General features: G+C 50.1%; 1 long non-coding RNA gene across 1 annotated transcript; it reads right to left on the reverse strand.

The window, feature by feature from the left end:
- Positions 1–4,900: 4,900 nt before the first annotated feature.
- On the reverse strand, positions 4,901–15,427 carry LOC147646018 (uncharacterized). The gene is made up of 9 exons (XR_015282013.1): positions 15,257–15,427; positions 14,929–15,162; positions 12,106–14,637; positions 11,778–12,011; positions 8,950–11,486; positions 8,622–8,855; positions 5,799–8,330; positions 5,471–5,704; positions 4,901–5,179 (listed from the first exon to the last, which is right to left on the reverse strand). It is a non-coding gene; the product is annotated as an uncharacterized LOC147646018 (long non-coding RNA).
- Positions 15,428–22,849: the final 7,422 nt, after the last annotated feature.

Consider the following 22,849-nt stretch of genomic DNA (forward strand, 5'->3'; position numbering starts at 1 on the left):
TTTGAAAGGCTTCTCCTCCCTGTGCCCATCTTTCCTAGAGCTGCAGGGAGGCCTCGCCAGCCCCCTTCTCTTTCCAGGCTGAGCATCCCCAGCCCCACACGGACAGCAGTCCGATGCGTGGCAGTCAAGGCTAAAGGGTAGCAAATGGCTACATCAGGAAGTGAGAGATGGAAGCTTTTGGAGATGGAAGCTTTACCTCTAAAAGTAGAAAAGAAAGAAAAGTGGAGGGGGAAATGGTGGGACTCTGGCTCTGTTCTAACTGGCGAAGATTTTCTTTTCTTCTTTTCTGTCGTGCTAACCCAAGTTTTGTTGTTTGAAAGGAGGTTTAGCAAAATATCCATCGTCTTCTCCATTGCTGAAACACTGAACAACACCTGGGCAGGCTGAGGATGCAGAGCAAAACCTGCAAATATCTACTGCTGATCGTGATCCTGGGGAATGCAGCTAAAGCCAGCCAAAAGCAATTTCTGGGAAGTCAAGCCTGCTTTACATTTTCTGGAGTTTGGTTGTGCCAACTTCACCAGTCATTTCTAAAAAAGGAAAAGAAACTCCAAGCAAAAGAGAGAAAAACACAAAGAAACCAACCCAAAGAAACCAATCAAACAAACAGATAAAACACCCCCAATCAAACCAAAGGCAATGAGAAGTTAGGACTAGTTGTAAGGATATCACAGCAGGCGAATGGCTGCTTCCTACTTGGATCACCATCCAAAGCCACCTAGAACAACTTCTCCAAAACATATCCAACAGGAGAAATGGAAAAAGTGATCCATGGCAGCTCTGCATTGTGGTGAAGGATGAGCATGCAGTGGTCCAGATGCAGCATTGCCCACCCTCCAGGCTGCTGTTTGCTCTGCTGAAAGACTCTTGCAGGACTGTGGCCCCTCTCCATGCAATGGAAATCCTTGCCACAGCTCTCAGTTGAGGCACTGGCATTTCCAGAGCCAGATTCAGGCACAATCCTACTGCCTGCTGAGCATCTGGGAAAGGTGCTGAGCATCTTCAGGCCTAGAAGCACAAAAGAGCTCAGGCTCTCCCCGAACTGGGTTTTCAGGGCAGCTTTCCATATCTCTGCAAGATTTCTTCATCCCTCAACACGTCTGACTTTATGATGTCCAACGATGCATTTGGGTTTCTTCCGTCCTCTTGTGTGCCCGTGAGTAACCTTCCACGTGGATGAAGGAGATTGTGTACAGGACAATTGATTGCGGCATTGCCATTTGGCTTCACTGTCACTCAGTTGAACACGGTCCTTATCTAAGAAGGACTTCCAAGAAATGGGTAGGAGTTTTGGCTGTGAGAGGAGCAGAAAGCACATTTTCTACAGCAAATTGCTAGCTGATGCACTTTCCTCCCTGCCAAAATAGTGATTGCCATTCATCTTCCTGGGAAGAATGTAAAGACCCATTCAGAGTTGCCAGGTTCAGCTGGCCTGTGGCTTTGTGTGCCTCATTTCACATGTCCAATTTCAAGGGCCACTAAAAGAGGCTCATGTTTGCCTTGCTACCCACAAGTGCTGTAGGTATTTCCAGGAGAAGAGGGAAAACATCGCTGTCCTGTGGTGTGGTAGAAATGCCACCACAACTGTGATTGTGTGAGCAAAGCCAGCCAGTGCTTTTTGGGGCAGCAGCAGCAGCTGAGAGTGTGGCAGAGCGGTTTTGATACTCTTTTTAGAGTCCTGCAAACATTGTTCCCGAAACAACCCACAGCTTTGCAAATGTGCCCGAAGAAAATGCAAAGAGAACTGGGGTGTGAAAATCAAAGACTGTTTATCTGTAGAAGAAAAGGAACAAGAATGAACTACACCACATATTTACACTGTAAGAATATTGGTAACAACAACAACAACCACAACAACAACAACAAACTATAGAACCTATTTACCTGAGAACAGATCTAACAAAACTCTATGAAACGTATTTACAGACAACTTAAACAAACTCTAAAACCTCTATCCTGAACACAACAACGGTAAAACGTATGTACAGCAGGGTGGCATCTGTGTCTGTGATGTCCCTAAGTCCTGGAAGAAAAACAAGTAGCACGGTCAGTGCAGTCAGGCACGGAAGGGTGTTCCATGTGCTGCCGGGCTGGGACACTGGCCCAGTGGGACTCTGCTGCCAGAAGGGAGCCTGGCTGGGGGCTGTGGCCCAGGCACTGGAACAGGGCTTGTGTGGCCCACAGCAAGCCCAGGCCAGGCCAGGGATGGCCAGCAGAATCCAGTGCATGGGCTAGCGTGTCCCTGAGCAGGAAGTGCCCAGCCCGGCCCCAGGCTGGCAGCAGGGGCCCCACTCTGCCTGTGGGGAGCACCTGCCTGTTCTGCTGCTGGCATCGGTCTTCATCCCAAGACCATGTCTTCCTCCTTGTCTTTTAGATCAATATCCATCTCTTCAATAGAATCTTTCGTTTCCACCTCCATCTCTTCCTCTGTCTCGTACATATCCACATCCATCTCTTCCTCTCCACTATCCTCTCCGTCCACTTCCATGGCTTCTTCTCTATCAGTCTGTGTATCGACGTCCGTCTCCTCCTCTCCGTCTGTGCCAGCCTGCAGAGGTAGCAAAATTTCCCACCCTGTCCCACAGAGCTCCAGCCCAGCCAGGCAGCTGCGGGGTGTCCGCCTCCGTGGAATAGTACCATACCTCTTTTGGAACAAATGCAGACATCCTGCAGGGATGGAGAGCAAAATCCAAGCGATGGGGAGCTTTGGGGACTGCTGGGGGAATCAGGGAGCAAGTGGCAACAAGGTGACAGGGGTAGGCTTGGAGCAGGGTGAAGAGCGTGCTGGCACAAGGAGCCAAGGGTTGTGTTGTGGCCATTGCTGGATGCTGGAAGTTCTAGCTGGAGCGTGCACTGTGACATCACCGCCAGGAGTTCAGGCCCAGGCTGAAGTGGACAACGGAGACCGTAGAATGAATGATGGAATCCCTGGGTGCTTGGGCTTGGAAGGGACCCTAAAGACCATCTTGTTCCAAGCGGAGCGATCTTCCCCTAGAATAGGTTGCTCAGAGCCCCGCTCCCAGCTGGCCTTGGATGTTGCCAAGGATGGAGCATCCCCAGCCTCTGTGCACAGCCTGGGCCAGTGCCCCAGCAGCCGGAGTGGAAAAGAGCAGCTTCATTAGATCCAACTTCAAGCTCACTCCTGCAGTTGAAAGGCTTCTCCTCTCTGTGCCCATCTTTCCTAGAGCTGCAGGGAGGCCTCGCCAGCCCCCTTCTCTTTCCAGGCTGAGCATCCCCAGCCCCACACGGACAGCAGTCCGATGCGTGGCAGTCAAGGCTAAAGGGTAGCAAATGGCTACATCAGGAAGTGAGAGATGGAAGCTTTTGGAGATGGAAGCTTTACCTCTAAATGTAGAAAAGAAAGAGAAGTGGAGGGGGAAATGGTGGGACTCTGGCTCTGTTCTAACTGGCGAAGATTTTCTTTTCTTCTTTTCTGTCGTGCTAACCCAAGTTTTGTTGTTTGAAAGGAGGTTTAGCAAAATATCCATCGTCTTCTCCACTGCTGAAACACTGAACAACACCTGGGCAGGCTGAGGATGCAGAGCAAAACCTGCAAATATCTACTGCTGATCGTGATCCTGGGGAATGCAGCTAAAGCCAGCCAAAAGCAATTTCTGGGAAGTCAAGCCTGCTTTACGTTTTCTGGAGTTTGCTTGTGCCAACTTCACCAGTCATTTCTAAAAAAGGAAAAGAAACTCCAAGCAAAAGAGAGAAAAACACAAAGAAACCAACCCAAAGAAACCAATCAAACAAACAGATAAAACACCCCCAATCAAACCAAAGGCAATGAGAAGTTAGGACTAGTTGTAAGGATATCACAGCAGGCGAATGGCTGCTTCCTACTTGGATCACCATCCAAAGCCACCTAGAACAACTTCTCCAAAACATATCCAACAGGACAAATGGAAGAAGTGATCCATGGCAGCTCTGCATTGTGGTGAAGGATGAGCATGCAGTGGTCCAGATGCAGCATTGCCCACCCTCCAGGCTGCTGTTTGCTCTGTTGAAAGACTCTTGCAGGACTCTTGTGGCCCCTCTCCATGCAATGGAAATCCTTGCCACAGCTCTCAGTTGAGGCACTGGCATTTCCAGAGCCAGATTCAGGCACAATCCTACTGCCTGCTGAGCATCTGGGAAAGGTGCTGAGCATCTTCAGGCCTAGAAGCACAAAAGAGCTCAGGCTCTCCCCGAACTGGGTTTTCAGGGCAGCTTTCCATATCTCTGCAAGATTTCTTCATCCCTCAACACGTCTGACTTTATTATGTCCAACGATGCATTTGGGTTTCTTCCGTCCTCTTGTGTGCCTGTGGGTAACCTTCCACGTGGATGAAGGAGATTGTGTACAGGACAATTGATTGCGGCATTGCCATTTGGCTTCACTGTCACTCAGTTGAACACGGTCCTTATCTAAGAAGGACTTCCAAGAAATGGGTAGGAGTTTTGGCTGTGAGAGGAGCAGAAAGCACATTTTCTACAGCAAATTGCTAGCTGATGCACTTTCCTCCCTGCCAAAATAGTGATTGCCATTCATCTTCCTGGGAAGAATGTAAAGACCCATTCAGAGATGCCAGCTTCAGCTGGCCTGTGGCTTTGTGTGCCTCATTTCACATGTCCAATTTCAAGGGCCACTAAAAGAGGCTCATGTTTGCCTTGCTACCCACAAGTGCTGTAGGTATTTCCAGGAGAAGAGGGAAAACATCGCTGTCCTGTGGTGTGGTAGAAATGCCACCACAACTGTGATTGTGTGAGCAAAGCCAGCCAGTGCTTTTTGGGGCAGCAGTAGCAGCTGAGAGTGTGGCAGAGCGGTTGTGATACTCTTTTTAGAGTCCTGCAAACATTGTTCCCGAAACAACCCACAGCTTTGCAAATGTGCCCGAAGAAAATGCAAAGAGAACTGGGGTTTGAAAATCAAAGACTGTTTATCTGTAGAAGAAAAGGAACAAGAATGAACTACACCACATATTTACACTGTAAGAATATTGGTAACAACAACAACAACAACCACAACAACAACAACAACAAACTATAGAACCTATTTACCTGAGAACAGATCTAACAAAACTCTATGAAACGTATTTACAGACAACTTAAACAAACTCTAAAACCTCTATCCTGAACACAACAACTGTAAAACGTATGTACAGCAGGGTGGCATCTGTGTCTGTGATGTCCCTAAGTCCTGGAAGAAAAACAAGTAGCACGGTCAGTGCAGTCAGGCACGGAAGGGTGTTCCATGTGCTGCCGGGCTGGGACACTGGCCCAGTGGGACTCTGCTGCCAGAAGGGAGCCTGGCTGGGGGCTGTGGCCCAGGCACTGGAACAGGGCTTGTGTGGCCCACAGCAAGCCCAGGCCAGGCCAGGGATGGCCAGCAGAATCCAGTGCATGGGCTAGCGTGTCCCTGAGCAGGAAGTGCCCAGCCCGGCCCCAGGCTGGCAGCAGGGGCCCCACTCTGCCTGTGGGGAGCACCTGCCTGTTCTGCTGCTGGCATCGGTCTTCATCCCAAGACCATGTCTTCCTCCTTGTCTTTTAGATCAATATCCATCTCTTCAATAGAATCTTTCGTTTCCACCTCCATCTCTTCCTCTGTCTCGTACATATCCACATCCATCTCTTCCTCTCCACTATCCTCTCCGTCCACTTCCATGGCTTCTTCTCTATCAGTCTGTGTATCGACGTCCGTCTCCTCCTCTCCGTCTGTGCCAGCCTGCAGAGGTAGCAAAATTTCCCACCCTGTCCCACAGAGCTCCAGCCCAGCCAGGCAGCTGCGGGGTGTCCGCCTCCGTGGAATAGTGCCATACCTCTTTTGGAACAAATGCAGACATCCTGCAGGGATGGAGAGCAAAATCCAAGCGAAGGGGAGCTTTGGGGACTGCTGGGGGAATCAGGGAGCAGGTGGCAACAAGGTGACAGGGGTAGGCTTGGAGCAGGGTGAATGAAGAGCGTGCTGGCACAAGGAGCCAAGGGTTGTGTTGTGGCCGTTGCTGGATGCTGGAAGTTCTAGCTGGAGCGTGCACTGTGACATCACCGCCAGGAGTTCAGGCCCAGGCTAAAGTGGACAACGGAGACTGTAGAATGAATGATGGAATCCCTGGGTGCTTGGGCTTGGAAGGGACCCTAAAGACCATCTTGTTCCAAGCGGAGCGATCTTCGCCCAGAAGAGGTTGCTCAGAGCCCCGCTCCCAGCTGGCCTTGGATGTTGCCAAGGATGGAGCATCCCCAGCCTCTGTGCACAGCCTGGGCCAGTGCCCCAGCAGCCGGAGTGGAAAAGAGCAGCTTCATTAGATCCAACTTCAAGCTCACTCCTGCCTTTGAAAGGCTTCTCCTCCCTGTGCCCATCTTTCCTAGAGCTGCAGGGAGGCCTCGCCAGCCCCCTTCTCTTTCCAGGCTGAGCATCCCCAGCCCCACACGGACAGCAGTCCGATGCGTGGCAGTCAAGGCTAAAGGGTAGCAAATGGCTACATCAGGAAGTGAGAGATGGAAGCTTTTGGAGATGGAAGCTTTACCTCTAAAAGTAGAAAAGAAAGAAAAGTGGAGGGGGAAATGGTGGGACTCTGGCTCTGTTCTAACTGGCGAAGATTTTCTTTTCTTCTTTTCTGTCGTGCTAACCCAAGTTTTGTTGTTTGAAAGGAGGTTTAGCAAAATATCCATCGTCTTCTCCATTGCTGAAACACTGAACAACACCTGGGCAGGCTGAGGATGCAGAGCAAAACCTGCAAATATCTACTGCTGATCGTGATCCTGGGGAATGCAGCTAAAGCCAGCCAAAAGCAATTTCTGGGAAGTCAAGCCTGCTTTACGTTTTCTGGAGTTTGGTTGTGCCAACTTCACCAGTCATTTCTAAAAAAGGAAAAGAAACTCCAAGCAAAAGAGAGAAAAACACAAAGAAACCAACCCAAAGAAACCAATCAAACAAACAGATAAAACACCCCCAATCAAACCAAAGGCAATGAGAAGTTAGGACTAGTTGTAAGGATATCACAGCAGGCGAATGGCTGCTTCCTACTTGGATCACCATCCAAAGCCACCTAGAACAACTTCTCCAAAACATATCCAACAGGAGAAATGGAAAAAGTGATCCATGGCAGCTCTGCATTGTGGTGAAGGATGAGCATGCAGTGGTCCAGATGCAGCATTGCCCACCCTCCAGGCTGCTGTTTGCTCTGCTGAAAGACTCTTGCAGGACTGTGGCCCCTCTCCATGCAATGGAAATCCTTGCCACAGCTCTCAGTTGAGGCACTGGCATTTCCAGAGCCAGATTCAGGCACAATCCTACTGCCTGCTGAGCATCTGGGAAAGGTGCTGAGCATCTTCAGGCCTAGAAGCACAAAAGAGCTCAGGCTCTCCCCGAACTGGGTTTTCAGGGCAGCTTTCCATATCTCTGCAAGATTTCTTCATCCCTCAACACGTCTGACTTTATGATGTCCAACGATGCATTTGGGTTTCTTCCGTCCTCTTGTGTGCCCGTGAGTAACCTTCCACGTGGATGAAGGAGATTGTGTACAGGACAATTGATTGCGGCATTGCCATTTGGCTTCACTGTCACTCAGTTGAACACGGTCCTTATCTAAGAAGGACTTCCAAGAAATGGGTAGGAGTTTTGGCTGTGAGAGGAGCAGAAAGCACATTTTCTACAGCAAATTGCTAGCTGATGCACTTTCCTCCCTGCCAAAATAGTGATTGCCATTCATCTTCCTGGGAAGAATGTAAAGACCCATTCAGAGTTGCCAGGTTCAGCTGGCCTGTGGCTTTGTGTGCCTCATTTCACATGTCCAATTTCAAGGGCCACTAAAAGAGGCTCATGTTTGCCTTGCTACCCACAAGTGCTGTAGGTATTTCCAGGAGAAGAGGGAAAACATCGCTGTCCTGTGGTGTGGTAGAAATGCCACCACAACTGTGATTGTGTGAGCAAAGCCAGCCAGTGCTTTTTGGGGCAGCAGCAGCAGCTGAGAGTGTGGCAGAGCGGTTTTGATACTCTTTTTAGAGTCCTGCAAACATTGTTCCCGAAACAACCCACAGCTTTGCAAATGTGCCCGAAGAAAATGCAAAGAGAACTGGGGTGTGAAAATCAAAGACTGTTTATCTGTAGAAGAAAAGGAACAAGAATGAACTACACCACATATTTACACTGTAAGAATATTGGTAACAACAACAACAACCACAACAACAACAACAAACTATAGAACCTATTTACCTGAGAACAGATCTAACAAAACTCTATGAAACGTATTTACAGACAACTTAAACAAACTCTAAAACCTCTATCCTGAACACAACAACGGTAAAACGTATGTACAGCAGGGTGGCATCTGTGTCTGTGATGTCCCTAAGTCCTGGAAGAAAAACAAGTAGCACGGTCAGTGCAGTCAGGCACGGAAGGGTGTTCCATGTGCTGCCGGGCTGGGACACTGGCCCAGTGGGACTCTGCTGCCAGAAGGGAGCCTGGCTGGGGGCTGTGGCCCAGGCACTGGAACAGGGCTTGTGTGGCCCACAGCAAGCCCAGGCCAGGCCAGGGATGGCCAGCAGAATCCAGTGCATGGGCTAGCATGTCCCTGAGCAGGAAGTGCCCAGCCCGGCCCCAGGCTGGCAGCAGGGGCCCCACTCTGCCTGTGGGGAGCACCTGCCTGTTCTGCTGCTGGCATCGGTCTTCATCCCAAGACCATGTCTTCCTCCTTGTCTTTTAGATCAATATCCATCTCTTCAATAGAATCTTTCGTTTCCACCTCCATCTCTTCCTCTGTCTCGTACATATCCACATCCATCTCTTCCTCTCCACTATCCTCTCCGTCCACTTCCATGGCTTCTTCTCTATCAGTCTGTGTATCGACGTCCGTCTCCTCCTCTCCGTCTGTGCCAGCCTGCAGAGGTAGCAAAATTTCCCACCCTGTCCCACAGAGCTCCAGCCCAGCCAGGCAGCTGCGGGGTGTCCGCCTCCGTGGAATAGTACCATACCTCTTTTGGAACAAATGCAGACATCCTGCAGGGATGGAGAGCAAAATCCAAGCGATGGGGAGCTTTGGGGACTGCTGGGGGAATCAGGGAGCAAGTGGCAACAAGGTGACAGGGGTAGGCTTGGAGCAGGGTGAAGAGCGTGCTGGCACAAGGAGCCAAGGGTTGTGTTGTGGCCATTGCTGGATGCTGGAAGTTCTAGCTGGAGCGTGCACTGTGACATCACCGCCAGGAGTTCAGGCCCAGGCTGAAGTGGACAACGGAGACCGTAGAATGAATGATGGAATCCCTGGGTGCTTGGGCTTGGAAGGGACCCTAAAGACCATCTTGTTCCAAGCGGAGCGATCTTCCCCTAGAATAGGTTGCTCAGAGCCCCGCTCCCAGCTGGCCTTGGATGTTGCCAAGGATGGAGCATCCCCAGCCTCTGTGCACAGCCTGGGCCAGTGCCCCAGCAGCCGGAGTGGAAAAGAGCAGCTTCATTAGATCCAACTTCAAGCTCACTCCTGCAGTTGAAAGGCTTCTCCTCTCTGTGCCCATCTTTCCTAGAGCTGCAGGGAGGCCTCGCCAGCCCCCTTCTCTTTCCAGGCTGAGCATCCCCAGCCCCACACGGACAGCAGTCCGATGCGTGGCAGTCAAGGCTAAAGGGTAGCAAATGGCTACATCAGGAAGTGAGAGATGGAAGCTTTTGGAGATGGAAGCTTTACCTCTAAATGTAGAAAAGAAAGAGAAGTGGAGGGGGAAATGGTGGGACTCTGGCTCTGTTCTAACTGGCGAAGATTTTCTTTTCTTCTTTTCTGTCGTGCTAACCCAAGTTTTGTTGTTTGAAAGGAGGTTTAGCAAAATATCCATCGTCTTCTCCACTGCTGAAACACTGAACAACACCTGGGCAGGCTGAGGATGCAGAGCAAAACCTGCAAATATCTACTGCTGATCGTGATCCTGGGGAATGCAGCTAAAGCCAGCCAAAAGCAATTTCTGGGAAGTCAAGCCTGCTTTACGTTTTCTGGAGTTTGCTTGTGCCAACTTCACCAGTCATTTCTAAAAAAGGAAAAGAAACTCCAAGCAAAAGAGAGAAAAACACAAAGAAACCAACCCAAAGAAACCAATCAAACAAACAGATAAAACACCCCCAATCAAACCAAAGGCAATGAGAAGTTAGGACTAGTTGTAAGGATATCACAGCAGGCGAATGGCTGCTTCCTACTTGGATCACCATCCAAAGCCACCTAGAACAACTTCTCCAAAACATATCCAACAGGACAAATGGAAGAAGTGATCCATGGCAGCTCTGCATTGTGGTGAAGGATGAGCATGCAGTGGTCCAGATGCAGCATTGCCCACCCTCCAGGCTGCTGTTTGCTCTGTTGAAAGACTCTTGCAGGACTCTTGTGGCCCCTCTCCATGCAATGGAAATCCTTGCCACAGCTCTCAGTTGAGGCACTGGCATTTCCAGAGCCAGATTCAGGCACAATCCTACTGCCTGCTGAGCATCTGGGAAAGGTGCTGAGCATCTTCAGGCCTAGAAGCACAAAAGAGCTCAGGCTCTCCCCGAACTGGGTTTTCAGGGCAGCTTTCCATATCTCTGCAAGATTTCTTCATCCCTCAACACGTCTGACTTTATTATGTCCAACGATGCATTTGGGTTTCTTCCGTCCTCTTGTGTGCCTGTGGGTAACCTTCCACGTGGATGAAGGAGATTGTGTACAGGACAATTGATTGCGGCATTGCCATTTGGCTTCACTGTCACTCAGTTGAACACGGTCCTTATCTAAGAAGGACTTCCAAGAAATGGGTAGGAGTTTTGGCTGTGAGAGGAGCAGAAAGCACATTTTCTACAGCAAATTGCTAGCTGATGCACTTTCCTCCCTGCCAAAATAGTGATTGCCATTCATCTTCCTGGGAAGAATGTAAAGACCCATTCAGAGATGCCAGCTTCAGCTGGCCTGTGGCTTTGTGTGCCTCATTTCACATGTCCAATTTCAAGGGCCACTAAAAGAGGCTCATGTTTGCCTTGCTACCCACAAGTGCTGTAGGTATTTCCAGGAGAAGAGGGAAAACATCGCTGTCCTGTGGTGTGGTAGAAATGCCACCACAACTGTGATTGTGTGAGCAAAGCCAGCCAGTGCTTTTTGGGGCAGCAGTAGCAGCTGAGAGTGTGGCAGAGCGGTTGTGATACTCTTTTTAGAGTCCTGCAAACATTGTTCCCGAAACAACCCACAGCTTTGCAAATGTGCCCGAAGAAAATGCAAAGAGAACTGGGGTTTGAAAATCAAAGACTGTTTATCTGTAGAAGAAAAGGAACAAGAATGAACTACACCACATATTTACACTGTAAGAATATTGGTAACAACAACAACAACAACCACAACAACAACAACAACAAACTATAGAACCTATTTACCTGAGAACAGATCTAACAAAACTCTATGAAACGTATTTACAGACAACTTAAACAAACTCTAAAACCTCTATCCTGAACACAACAACTGTAAAACGTATGTACAGCAGGGTGGCATCTGTGTCTGTGATGTCCCTAAGTCCTGGAAGAAAAACAAGTAGCACGGTCAGTGCAGTCAGGCACGGAAGGGTGTTCCATGTGCTGCCGGGCTGGGACACTGGCCCAGTGGGACTCTGCTGCCAGAAGGGAGCCTGGCTGGGGGCTGTGGCCCAGGCACTGGAACAGGGCTTGTGTGGCCCACAGCAAGCCCAGGCCAGGCCAGGGATGGCCAGCAGAATCCAGTGCATGGGCTAGCGTGTCCCTGAGCAGGAAGTGCCCAGCCCGGCCCCAGGCTGGCAGCAGGGGCCCCACTCTGCCTGTGGGGAGCACCTGCCTGTTCTGCTGCTGGCATCGGTCTTCATCCCAAGACCATGTCTTCCTCCTTGTCTTTTAGATCAATATCCATCTCTTCAATAGAATCTTTCGTTTCCACCTCCATCTCTTCCTCTGTCTCGTACATATCCACATCCATCTCTTCCTCTCCACTATCCTCTCCGTCCACTTCCATGGCTTCTTCTCTATCAGTCTGTGTATCGACGTCCGTCTCCTCCTCTCCGTCTGTGCCAGCCTGCAGAGGTAGCAAAATTTCCCACCCTGTCCCACAGAGCTCCAGCCCAGCCAGGCAGCTGCGGGGTGTCCGCCTCCGTGGAATAGTGCCATACCTCTTTTGGAACAAATGCAGACATCCTGCAGGGATGGAGAGCAAAATCCAAGCGAAGGGGAGCTTTGGGGACTGCTGGGGGAATCAGGGAGCAGGTGGCAACAAGGTGACAGGGGTAGGCTTGGAGCAGGGTGAATGAAGAGCGTGCTGGCACAAGGAGCCAAGGGTTGTGTTGTGGCCGTTGCTGGATGCTGGAAGTTCTAGCTGGAGCGTGCACTGTGACATCACCGCCAGGAGTTCAGGCCCAGGCTAAAGTGGACAACGGAGACTGTAGAATGAATGATGGAATCCCTGGGTGCTTGGGCTTGGAAGGGACCCTAAAGACCATCTTGTTCCAAGCGGAGCGATCTTCGCCCAGAAGAGGTTGCTCAGAGCCCCGCTCCCAGCTGGCCTTGGATGTTGCCAAGGATGGAGCATCCCCAGCCTCTGTGCACAGCCTGGGCCAGTGCCCCAGCAGCCGGAGTGGAAAAGAGCAGCTTCATTAGATCCAACTTCAAGCTCACTCCTGCCTTTGAAAGGCTTCTCCTCCCTGTGCCCATCTTTCCTAGAGCTGCAGGGAGGCCTCGCCAGCCCCCTTCTCTTTCCAGGCTGAGCATCCCCAGCCCCACACGGACAGCAGTCCGATGCGTGGCAGTCAAGGCTAAAGGGTAGCAAATGGCTACATCAGGAAGTGAGAGATGGAAGCTTTTGGAGATGGAAGCTTTACCTCTAAAAGTAGAAAAGAAAGAAAAGTGGAGGGGGAAATGGTGGGACTCTGGCTCTGTTCTAACTGGCGAAGATTTTCTTTTCTTCTTTTCTGTCGTGCTAACCCAAGTTTTGTTGTTTGAAAGGAGGTTTAGCAAAATATCCATCGTCTTCTCCATTGCTGAAACACTGAACAACACCTGGGCAGGCTGAGGATGCAGAGCAAAACCTGCAAATATCTACTGCTGATCGTGATCCTGGGGAATGCAGCTAAAGCCAGCCAAAAGCAATTTCTGGGAAGTCAAGCCTGCTTTACGTTTTCTGGAGTTTGGTTGTGCCAACTTCACCAGTCATTTCTAAAAAAGGAAAAGAAACTCCAAGCAAAAGAGAGAAAAACACAAAGAAACCAACCCAAAGAAACCAATCAAACAAACAGATAAAACACCCCCAATCAAACCAAAGGCAATGAGAAGTTAGGACTAGTTGTAAGGATATCACAGCAGGCGAATGGCTGCTTCCTACTTGGATCACCATCCAAAGCCACCTAGAACAACTTCTCCAAAACATATCCAACAGGAGAAATGGAAAAAGTGATCCATGGCAGCTCTGCATTGTGGTGAAGGATGAGCATGCAGTGGTCCAGATGCAGCATTGCCCACCCTCCAGGCTGCTGTTTGCTCTGCTGAAAGACTCTTGCAGGACTGTGGCCCCTCTCCATGCAATGGAAATCCTTGCCACAGCTCTCAGTTGAGGCACTGGCATTTCCAGAGCCAGATTCAGGCACAATCCTACTGCCTGCTGAGCATCTGGGAAAGGTGCTGAGCATCTTCAGGCCTAGAAGCACAAAAGAGCTCAGGCTCTCCCCGAACTGGGTTTTCAGGGCAGCTTTCCATATCTCTGCAAGATTTCTTCATCCCTCAACACGTCTGACTTTATTATGTCCAACGATGCATTTGGGTTTCTTCCGTCCTCTTGTGTGCCCGTGAGTAACCTTCCACGTGGATGAAGGAGATTGTGTACAGGACAATTGATTGCGGCATTGCCATTTGGCTTCACTGTCACTCAGTTGAACACGGTCCTTATCTAAGAAGGACTTCCAAGAAATGGGTAGGAGTTTTGGCTGTGAGAGGAGCAGAAAGCACATTTTCTACAGCAAATTGCTAGCTGATGCACTTTCCTCCCTGCCAAAATAGTGATTGCCATTCATCTTCCTGGGAAGAATGTAAAGACCCATTCAGAGTTGCCAGGTTCAGCTGGCCTGTGGCTTTGTGTGCCTCATTTCACATGTCCAATTTCAAGGGCCACTAAAAGAGGCTCATGTTTGCCTTGCTACCCACAAGTGCTGTAGGTATTTCCAGGAGAAGAGGGAAAACATCGCTGTCCTGTGGTGTGGTAGAAATGCCACCACAACTGTGATTGTGTGAGCAAAGCCAGCCAGTGCTTTTTGGGGCAGCAGCAGCAGCTGAGAGTGTGGCAGAGCGGTTTTGATACTCTTTTTAGAGTCCTGCAAACATTGTTCCCGAAACAACCCACAGCTTTGCAAATGTGCCCGAAGAAAATGCAAAGAGAACTGGGGTGTGAAAATCAAAGACTGTTTATCTGTAGAAGAAAAGGAACAAGAATGAACTACACCACATATTTACACTGTAAGAATATTGGTAACAACAACAACAACCACAACAACAACAACAAACTATAGAACCTATTTACCTGAGAACAGATCTAACAAAACTCTATGAAACGTATTTACAGACAACTTAAACAAACTCTAAAACCTCTATCCTGAACACAACAACGGTAAAACGTATGTACAGCAGGGTGGCATCTGTGTCTGTGATGTCCCTAAGTCCTGGAAGAAAAACAAGTAGCACGGTCAGTGCAGTCAGGCACGGAAGGGTGTTCCATGTGCTGCCGGGCTGGGACACTGGCCCAGTGGGACTCTGCTGCCAGAAGGGAGCCTGGCTGGGGGCTGTGGCCCAGGCACTGGAACAGGGCTTGTGTGGCCCACAGCAAGCCCAGGCCAGGCCAGGGATGGCCAGCAGAATCCAGTGCATGGGCTAGCATGTCCCTGAGCAGGAAGTGCCCAGCCCGGCCCCAGGCTGGCAGCAGGGGCCCCACTCTGCCTGTGGGGAGCACCTGCCTGTTCTGCTGCTGGCATCGGTCTTCATCCCAAGACCATGTCTTCCTCCTTGTCTTTTAGATCAATATCCATCTCTTCAATATAATCTTTCGTTTCCACCTCCATCTCTTCCTCTGTCTCGTACATATCCACATCCATCTCTTCCTCTCCACTATCCTCTCCGTCCACTTCCATGGCTTCTTCTCTATCAGTCTGTGTATCGACGTCCGTCTCCTCCTCTCCGTCTGTGCCAGCCTGCAGAGGTAGCAAAATTTCCCACCCTGTCCCACAGAGCTCCAGCCCAGCCAGGCAGCTGCGGGGTGTCCGCCTCCGTGGAATAGTACCATACCTCTTTTGGAACAAATGCAGACATCCTGCAGGGATGGAGAGCAAAATCCAAGCGATGGGGAGCTTTGGGGACTGCTGGGGGAATCAGGGAGCAAGTGGCAACAAGGTGACAGGGGTAGGCTTGGAGCAGGGTGAAGAGCGTGCTGGCACAAGGAGCCAAGGGTTGTGTTGTGGCCATTGCTGGATGCTGGAAGTTCTAGCTGGAGCGTGCACTGTGACATCACCGCCAGGAGTTCAGGCCCAGGCTGAAGTGGACAACGGAGACCGTAGAATGAATGATGGAATCCCTGGGTGCTTGGGCTTGGAAGGGACCCTAAAGACCATCTTGTTCCAAGCGGAGCGATCTTCCCCTAGAATAGGTTGCTCAGAGCCCCGCTCCCAGCTGGCCTTGGATGTTGCCAAGGATGGAGCATCCCCAGCCTCTGTGCACAGCCTGGGCCAGTGCCCCAGCAGCCGGAGTGGAAAAGAGCAGCTTCATTAGATCCAACTTCAAGCTCACTCCTGCAGTTGAAAGGCTTCTCCTCTCTGTGCCCATCTTTCCTAGAGCTGCAGGGAGGCCTCGCCAGCCCCCTTCTCTTTCCAGGCTGAGCATCCCCAGCCCCACACGGACAGCAGTCCGATGCGTGGCAGTCAAGGCTAAAGGGTAGCAAATGGCTACATCAGGAAGTGAGAGATGGAAGCTTTTGGAGATGGAAGCTTTACCTCTAAATGTAGAAAAGAAAGAGAAGTGGAGGGGGAAATGGTGGGACTCTGGCTCTGTTCTAACTGGCGAAGATTTTCTTTTCTTCTTTTCTGTCGTGCTAACCCAAGTTTTGTTGTTTGAAAGGAGGTTTAGCAAAATATCCATCGTCTTCTCCACTGCTGAAACACTGAACAACACCTGGGCAGGCTGAGGATGCAGAGCAAAACCTGCAAATATCTACTGCTGATCGTGATCCTGGGGAATGCAGCTAAAGCCAGCCAAAAGCAATTTCTGGGAAGTCAAGCCTGCTTTACGTTTTCTGGAGTTTGCTTGTGCCAACTTCACCAGTCATTTCTAAAAAAGGAAAAGAAACTCCAAGCAAAAGAGAGAAAAACACAAAGAAACCAACCCAAAGAAACCAATCAAACAAACAGATAAAACACCCCCAATCAAACCAAAGGCAATGAGAAGTTAGGACTAGTTGTAAGGATATCACAGCAGGCGAATGGCTGCTTCCTACTTGGATCACCATCCAAAGCCACCTAGAACAACTTCTCCAAAACATATCCAACAGGACAAATGGAAGAAGTGATCCATGGCAGCTCTGCATTGTGGTGAAGGATGAGCATGCAGTGGTCCAGATGCAGCATTGCCCACCCTCCAGGCTGCTGTTTGCTCTGTTGAAAGACTCTTGCAGGACTCTTGTGGCCCCTCTCCATGCAATGGAAATCCTTGCCACAGCTCTCAGTTGAGGCACTGGCATTTCCAGAGCCAGATTCAGGCACAATCCTACTGCCTGCTGAGCATCTGGGAAAGGTGCTGAGCATCTTCAGGCCTAGAAGCACAAAAGAGCTCAGGCTCTCCCCGAACTGGGTTTTCAGGGCAGCTTTCCATATCTCTGCAAGATTTCTTCATCCCTCAACACGTCTGACTTTATTATGTCCAACGATGCATTTGGGTTTCTTCCGTCCTCTTGTGTGCCTGTGGGTAACCTTCCACGTGGATGAAGGAGATTGTGTACAGGACAATTGATTGCGGCATTGCCATTTGGCTTCACTGTCACTCAGTTGAACACGGTCCTTATCTAAGAAGGACTTCCAAGAAATGGGTAGGAGTTTTGGCTGTGAGAGGAGCAGAAAGCACATTTTCTACAGCAAATTGCTAGCTGATGCACTTTCCTCCCTGCCAAAATAGTGATTGCCATTCATCTTCCTGGGAAGAATGTAAAGACCCATTCAGAGATGCCAGCTTCAGCTGGCCTGTGGCTTTGTGTGCCTCATTTCACATGTCCAATTTCAAGGGCCACTAAAAGAGGCTCATGTTTGCCTTGCTACCCACAAGTGCTGTAGGTATTTCCAGGAGAAGAGGGAAAACATCGCTGTCCTGTGGTGTGGTAGAAATGCCACCACAACTGTGATTGTGTGAGCAAAGCCAGCCAGTGCTTTTTGGGGCAGCAGTAGCAGCTGAGAGTGTGGCAGAGCGGTTGTGATACTCTTTTTAGAGTCCTGCAAACATTGTTCCCGAAACAACCCACAGCTTTGCAAATGTGCCCGAAGAAAATGCAAAGAGAACTGGGGTTTGAAAATCAAAGACTGTTTATCTGTAGAAGAAAAGGAACAAGAATGAACTACACCACATATTTACACTGTAAGAATATTGGTAACAACAACAACAACAACCACAACAACAACAACAACAAACTATAGAACCTATTTACCTGAGAACAGATCTAACAAAACTCTATGAAACGTATTTACAGACAACTTAAACAAACTCTAAAACCTCTATCCTGAACACAACAACTGTAAAACGTATGTACAGCAGGGTGGCATCTGTGTCTGTGATGTCCCTAAGTCCTGGAAGAAAAACAAGTAGCACGGTCAGTGCAGTCAGGCACGGAAGGGTGTTCCATGTGCTGCCGGGCTGGGACACTGGCCCAGTGGGACTCTGCTGCCAGAAGGGAGCCTGGCTGGGGGCTGTGGCCCAGGCACTGGAACAGGGCTTGTGTGGCCCACAGCAAGCCCAGGCCAGGCCAGGGATGGCCAGCAGAATCCAGTGCATGGGCTAGCGTGTCCCTGAGCAGGAAGTGCCCAGCCCGGCCCCAGGCTGGCAGCAGGGGCCCCACTCTGCCTGTGGGGAGCACCTGCCTGTTCTGCTGCTGGCATCGGTCTTCATCCCAAGACCATGTCTTCCTCCTTGTCTTTTAGATCAATATCCATCTCTTCAATATAATCTTTCGTTTCCACCTCCATCTCTTCCTCTGTCTCGTACATATCCACATCCATCTCTTCCTCTCCACTATCCTCTCCGTCCACTTCCATGGCTTCTTCTCTATCAGTCTGTGTATCGACGTCCGTCTCCTCCTCTCCGTCTGTGCCAGCCTGCAGAGGTAGCAAAATTTCCCACCCTGTCCCACAGAGCTCCAGCCCAGCCAGGCAGCTGCGGGGTGTCCGCCTCCGTGGAATAGTGCCATACCTCTTTTGGAACAAATGCAGACATCCTGCAGGGATGGAGAGCAAAATCCAAGCGAAGGGGAGCTTTGGGGACTGCTGGGGGAATCAGGGAGCAGGTGGCAACAAGGTGACAGGGGTAGGCTTGGAGCAGGGTGAATGAAGAGCGTGCTGGCACAAGGAGCCAAGGGTTGTGTTGTGGCCGTTGCTGGATGCTGGAAGTTCTAGCTGGAGCGTGCACTGTGACATCACCGCCAGGAGTTCAGGCCCAGGCTAAAGTGGACAACGGAGACTGTAGAATGAATGATGGAATCCCTGGGTGCTTGGGCTTGGAAGGGACCCTAAAGACCATCTTGTTCCAAGCGGAGCGATCTTCGCCCAGAAGAGGTTGCTCAGAGCCCCGCTCCCAGCTGGCCTTGGATGTTGCCAAGGATGGAGCATCCCCAGCCTCTGTGCACAGCCTGGGCCAGTGGCCCAGCAGCCGGAGTGGAAAAGAGCAGCTTCATTAGATCCAACTTCAAGCTCACTCCTGCCTTTGAAAGGCTTCTCCTCCCTGTGCCCATCTTTCCTAGAGCTGCAGGGAGGCCTCGCCAGCCCCCTTCTCTTTCCAGGCTGAGCATCCCCAGCCCCACACGGACAGCAGTCCGATGCGTGGCAGTCAAGGCTAAAGGGTAGCAAATGGCTACATCAGGAAGTGAGAGATGGAAGCTTTTGGAGATGGAAGCTTTACCTCTAAAAGTAGAAAAGAAAGAAAAGTGGAGGGGGAAATGGTGGGACTCTGGCTCTGTTCTAACTGGCGAAGGTTTTCTTTTCTTCTTTTCTGTCGTGCTAACCCAAGTTTTGTTGTTTGAAAGGAGGTTTAGCAAAATATCCATCGTCTTCTCCACTGCTGAAACACTGAACAACACCTGGGCAGGCTGAGGATGCAGAGCAAAACCTGCAAATATCTACTGCTGATCGTGATCCTGGGGAATGCAGCTAAAGCCAGCCAAAAGCAATTTCTGGAAAGTCAAGCCTGCTTTACGTTTTCTGGAGTTTGGTTGTGCCAACTTCACCAGTCATTTCTAAAAAAGGAAAAGAAACTCCAAGCAAAAGAGAGAAAAACACAAAGAAACCAACCCAAAGAAACCAATCAAACAAACAGATAAAACACCCCCAATCAAACCAAAGGCAATGAGAAGTTAGGACTAGTTGTAAGGATATCACAGCAGGCGAATGGCTGCTTCCTACTTGGATCACCATCCAAAGCCACCTAGAACAACTTCTCCAAAACATATCCAACAGGACAAATGGAAGAAGTGATCCATGGCAGCTCTGCATTGTGGTGAAGGATGAGCATGCAGTGGTCCAGATGCAGCATTGCCCACCCTCCAGGCTGCTGTTTGCTCTGTTGAAAGACTCTTGCAGGACTCTTGTGGCCCCTCTCCATGCAATGGAAATCCTTGCCACAGCTCTCAGTTGAGGCACTGGCATTTCCAGAGCCAGATTCAGGCACAATCCTACTGCCTGCTGAGCATCTGGGAAAGGTGCTGAGCATCTTCAGGCCTAGAAGCACAAAAGAGCTCAGGCTCTCCCCGAACTGGGTTTTCAGGGCAGCTTTCCATATCTCTGCAAGATTTCTTCATCCCTCAACACGTCTGACTTTATTATGTCCAACGATGCATTTGGGTTTCTTCCGTCCTCTTGTGTGCCTGTGGGTAACCTTCCACGTGGATGAAGGAGATTGTGTACAGGACAATTGATTGCGGCATTGCCATTTGGCTTCACTGTCACTCAGTTGAACACGGTCCTTATCTAAGAAGGACTTCCAAGAAATGGGTAGGAGTTTTGGCTGTGAGAGGAGCAGAAAGCACATTTTCTACAGCAAATTGCTAGCTGATGCACTTTCCTCCCTGCCAAAATAGTGATTGCCATTCATCTTCCTGGGAAGAATGTAAAGACCCATTCAGAGATGCCAGCTTCAGCTGGCCTGTGGCTTTGTGTGCCTCATTTCACATGTCCAATTTCAAGGGCCACTAAAAGAGGCTCATGTTTGCCTTGCTACCCACAAGTGCTGTAGGTATTTCCAGGAGAAGAGGGAAAACATCGCTGTCCTGTGGTGTGGTAGAAATGCCACCACAACTGTGATTGTGTGAGCAAAGCCAGCCAGTGCTTTTTGGGGCAGCAGTAGCAGCTGAGAGTGTGGCAGAGCGGTTGTGATACTCTTTTTAGAGTCCTGCAAACATTGTTCCCGAAACAACCCACAGCTTTGCAAATGTGCCCGAAGAAAATGCAAAGAGAACTGGGGTTTGAAAATCAAAGACTGTTTATCTGTAGAAGAAAAGGAACAAGAATGAACTACACCACATATTTACACTGTAAGAATATTGGTAACAACAACAACAACAACCACAACAACAACAACAACAAACTATAGAACCTATTTACCTGAGAACAGATCTAACAAAACTCTATGAAACGTATTTACAGACAACTTAAACAAACTCTAAAACCTCTATCCTGAACACAACAACTGTAAAACGTATGTACAGCAGGGTGGCATCTGTGTCTGTGATGTCCCTAAGTCCTGGAAGAAAAACAAGTAGCACGGTCAGTGCAGTCAGGCACGGAAGGGTGTTCCATGTGCTGCCGGGCTGGGACACTGGCCCAGTGGGACTCTGCTGCCAGAAGGGAGCCTGGCTGGGGGCTGTGGCCCAGGCACTGGAACAGGGCTTGTGTGGCCCACAGCAAGCCCAGGCCAGGCCAGGGATGGCCAGCAGAATCCAGTGCATGGGCTAGCGTGTCCCTGAGCAGGAAGTGCCCAGCCCGGCCCCAGGCTGGCAGCAGGGGCCCCACTCTGCCTGTGGGGAGCACCTGCCTGTTCTGCTGCTGGCATCGGTCTTCATCCCAAGACCATGTCTTCCTCCTTGTCTTTTAGATCAATATCCATCTCTTCAATATAATCTTTCGTTTCCACCTCCATCTCTTCCTCTGTCTCGTACATATCCACATCCATCTCTTCCTCTCCACTATCCTCTCCGTCCACTTCCATGGCTTCTTCTCTATCAGTCTGTGTATCGACGTCCGTCTCCTCCTCTCCGTCTGTGCCAGCCTGCAGAGGTAGCAAAATTTCCCACCCTGTCCCACAGAGCTCCAGCCCAGCCAGGCAGCTGCGGGGTGTCCGCCTCCGTGGAATAGTGCCATACCTCTTTTGGAACAAATGCAGACATCCTGCAGGGATGGAGAGCAAAATCCAAGCGAAGGGGAGCTTTGGGGACTGCTGGGGGAATCAGGGAGCAGGTGGCAACAAGGTGACAGGGGTAGGCTTGGAGCAGGGTGAATGAAGAGCGTGCTGGCACAAGGAGCCAAGGGTTGTGTTGTGGCCGTTGCTGGATGCTGGAAGTTCTAGCTGGAGCGTGCACTGTGACATCACCGCCAGGAGTTCAGGCCCAGGCTAAAGTGGACAACGGAGACTGTAGAATGAATGATGGAATCCCTGGGTGCTTGGGCTTGGAAGGGACCCTAAAGACCATCTTGTTCCAAGCGGAGCGATCTTCGCCCAGAAGAGGTTGCTCAGAGCCCCGCTCCCAGCTGGCCTTGGATGTTGCCAAGGATGGAGCATCCCCAGCCTCTGTGCACAGCCTGGGCCAGTGCCCCAGCAGCCGGAGTGGAAAAGAGCAGCTTCATTAGATCCAACTTCAAGCTCACTCCTGCCTTTGAAAGGCTTCTCCTCCCTGTGCCCATCTTTCCTAGAGCTGCAGGGAGGCCTCGCCAGCCCCCTTCTCTTTCCAGGCTGAGCATCCCCAGCCCCACACGGACAGCAGTCCGATGCGTGGCAGTCAAGGCTAAAGGGTAGCAAATGGCTACATCAGGAAGTGAGAGATGGAAGCTTTTGGAGATGGAAGCTTTACCTCTAAAAGTAGAAAAGAAAGAAAAGTGGAGGGGGAAATGGTGGGACTCTGGCTCTGTTCTAACTGGCGAAGGTTTTCTTTTCTTCTTTTCTGTCGTGCTAACCCAAGTTTTGTTGTTTGAAAGGAGGTTTAGCAAAATATCCATCGTCTTCTCCACTGCTGAAACACTGAACAACACCTGGGCAGGCTGAGGATGCAGAGCAAAACCTGCAAATATCTACTGCTGATCGTGATCCTGGGGAATGCAGCTAAAGCCAGCCAAAAGCAATTTCTGGAAAGTCAAGCCTGCTTTACGTTTTCTGGAGTTTGGTTGTGCCAACTTCACCAGTCATTTCTAAAAAAGGAAAAGAAACTCCAAGCAAAAGAGAGAAAAACACAAAGAAACCAACCCAAAGAAACCAATCAAACAAACAGATAAAACACCCCCAATCAAACCAAAGGCAATGAGAAGTTAGGACTAGTTGTAAGGATATCACAGCAGGCGAATGGCTGCTTCCTACTTGGATCACCATCCAAAGCCACCTAGAACAACTTCTCCAAAACATATCCAACAGGACAAATGGAAGAAGTGA

The sequence above is a fragment of the Cyanistes caeruleus genome, unplaced genomic scaffold (genome assembly GCF_971803275.1).
Source record: "Cyanistes caeruleus unplaced genomic scaffold, bCyaCae1.hap1.1 HAP1_SCAFFOLD_133, whole genome shotgun sequence".
Lineage (NCBI taxonomy): Eukaryota > Metazoa > Chordata > Aves > Passeriformes > Paridae > Cyanistes > Cyanistes caeruleus.